The 2,500-nt window shown below is 46.7% G+C and overlaps 1 protein-coding gene across 1 annotated transcript in view; it reads left to right on the top strand.

Annotated features, from left to right (window-relative positions):
• The window catches only part of LOC125047415 (intersectin-1-like), a 108,427-nt gene that overhangs the window by 49,928 nt on the left and 55,999 nt on the right, over positions 1–2,500 (top strand).

Genomic DNA, 2,500 nt, shown 5'->3' with positions numbered 1-2,500 from the left:
AAAACATTTTTGTATAGTGTTACAAATGCTAAGACTAACCTGTTTGATCTAAGGTCACAAAATTATAATTATAGGTAAGCAGTTTTTGAAAGTGTGTATTCTGTGACCTCATGGATTTGACAGAAGGTAATTTTCCTTGTTTGAAGAATCATAGGAACCAGAACAAAAAATGATTGAAATGGTACATTCAGATTATTGGGTTCACCTAAAAAGCACTGTGTAACTTCACAAATACCAGTACAAGAGGCTATTTTGGCCTGTTTGGTGGTTTAGTATGCCTGTCTGCCTTGGGTTAACTAGTTTTGTTAATTAGCTATGTGGTAATCAGATCTAATTATGTTGGATATTGAATTCTCTTGATGTATTAATTTAGTTTTTGCTTTTTATTTAATAGATTGGCATGAATTAGTTGGGCATTGTGGTTAGAACTCTTTGCTCTTTATATACTGAATATAATGGTAGTGATGTACCTTAATCAGGCAAGAACCACATCACAAGTACCCACGTGTTCAAAGGAAAATTACTTGGATTTTGTGTGTTGTTTAATATTTACAATCACACACACACACACACACACACACACACACACACACACACACACACACACACTCTCTCTCTCTCTCTCTCTCTCTCTCTCTCTCTCTCTCTCTCTCTCTCTCTCTCACTCACTCACTCACTCACTCACTCACCCACTCACTCACTCACTCACTCACTCACTCACTCACTCACTCACTCACTCACTCACTCACTCACCACCCACCCACCCACCCACCCACCCACCCACCCACCCACCCACCCACCCAAAACCCAACCACCCACCCACCCACCGAATCCACCCACCCACCCACCCACCCGCCCACCCACCCACCCACCCACCCACCCACCCACCCACCCACCCACCCATCCACCCACCCACTCACTCAACTCACTCAACTCACTCAACTCACTCTCACTCTCACTCTCACTCGCACTCGCACTCGCACTCGCACTCGCACTCGCACTCGCACTCACTCACACTTACATTCATTTATTTATTTTCCCTCTCTTTTCCTCTCCCTTTCCCTCTCCTTTTCCTTCTCCCTCTCCGTCTCTCTGTCTCGGTCTCTCCATCTCTGTCTCTCCATCTCTGTCTCCATCTCTGTCTCCATCTCTGTCTCCATCTCCGTGTCCGTCTCTCTCCGTTTCCATCTCTCTCCGTTTCCATCTCTCTCCGTCTCTGTCTCTCTCCATCTCTCTCCATCTCTCTCCGTCTCTCCATCTCTGTCTCCATCTCTGTCTCCGTCTCCGTCTCTGTCTTTCTCAGTCTCCATCTCTCTCCGTCTCCGTCTCTCTCCGTCTCAGTCTCTCTCAGTCTCTCTCCGTCTCTTTCCGTCTCTCTCCGTCTCTCTCTGTCCCTCTCCGTCTCTCTCCGTCTCTCTCCGTCTCTCTCCGTCTCTCTCCGTCTCTCTCCGTCTCTCTCCGTCTCTCTCCGTCTCTCTCCGTCTCTCTCCGTCTCTCTCTGTCTCTCTCCGTCTCAACTCACTCTCACTCTCACACTCACTCTCACTCTCACTCGCACTCGCATTCACTCACACTTACATTCATTTATTTATATTCCCTCTCTCTTTTCCTCTCCCTTTCCCTCTCCTTTTCCTTCTCCTTCTCCGTGTCTCTCTGTCTCTCTGTCTCGGTCTCTCCATCTCTGTCTCCATCTCTGTCTTCATCTCTGTCTCCATCTCTGTCTCCATCTCTGTCACCATCTCTGTCTCCATCTCTCTCCGTCTCCATCTCTCTCCGTCTCTCCGTCTCCGTCTCTCTCCGTCTCCGTCTCTCTCCGTCTCCGTCTCTCTCCGTCTCCGACTCTCTCCGTCTTCGTCTCTCTCCGTCTCTCTCCGTCTCCGTCTCTCTCTGTCTCCGTCTCTCTCCGTCTCCGTCTCCGTCACTCTCCGTCACTCTCCGTCACTCTCCGTCACTCTCTGTCACTCTCTGTCACTCTCCGTCACTCTCCGTCTCTCTCCGTCTCTCTCCGTCTCTCTCCCTCTCTCTCTCTCTCTCTCTCTCTCTCTCTCTCTCTCTCTCTCTCTCTCTCTCTCTCTCTCTCTCTCTCTCTCTCTCTCTCTCTCTCTCCCTCCCTCTCAATATCTCTCAATCTCTCTCAATCTCAATCTCACCTCCACCCACGCACTTTCACACTCACTTATGTTGACTCCCATTCTCACATGCTATCTCACTTTAACTCTAACTCTAACTCACACTTACACTTTCACTCTCATATTGATATTGATATTTGCATACACATGTACTCGTAATTATACTCAGATGCACTCGTAGTGATACAATTTCTCTCACTCACCAAAACAAACCGACTTGGTTAACTTGTTTAGAAAGCATTCACTAGGGAACTGAATAAGGAAATAACTTTTTAATGTAATTTTTTTATTTGTAACATAATTTACTGATAGAAGATATCATTCAAGGGAAAATCTTTTCTATTCCAAATTTTCATTTAGGAAAGTGTATT

The sequence above is a fragment of the Penaeus chinensis genome, chromosome 41, assembly GCF_019202785.1.
Source record: "Penaeus chinensis breed Huanghai No. 1 chromosome 41, ASM1920278v2, whole genome shotgun sequence".
Classification (NCBI taxonomy): domain Eukaryota; kingdom Metazoa; phylum Arthropoda; class Malacostraca; order Decapoda; family Penaeidae; genus Penaeus; species Penaeus chinensis.
The sequence above is the reverse complement of the archived record's forward strand: the minus strand, read 5'-3'. Positions and strand labels throughout refer to the sequence as shown.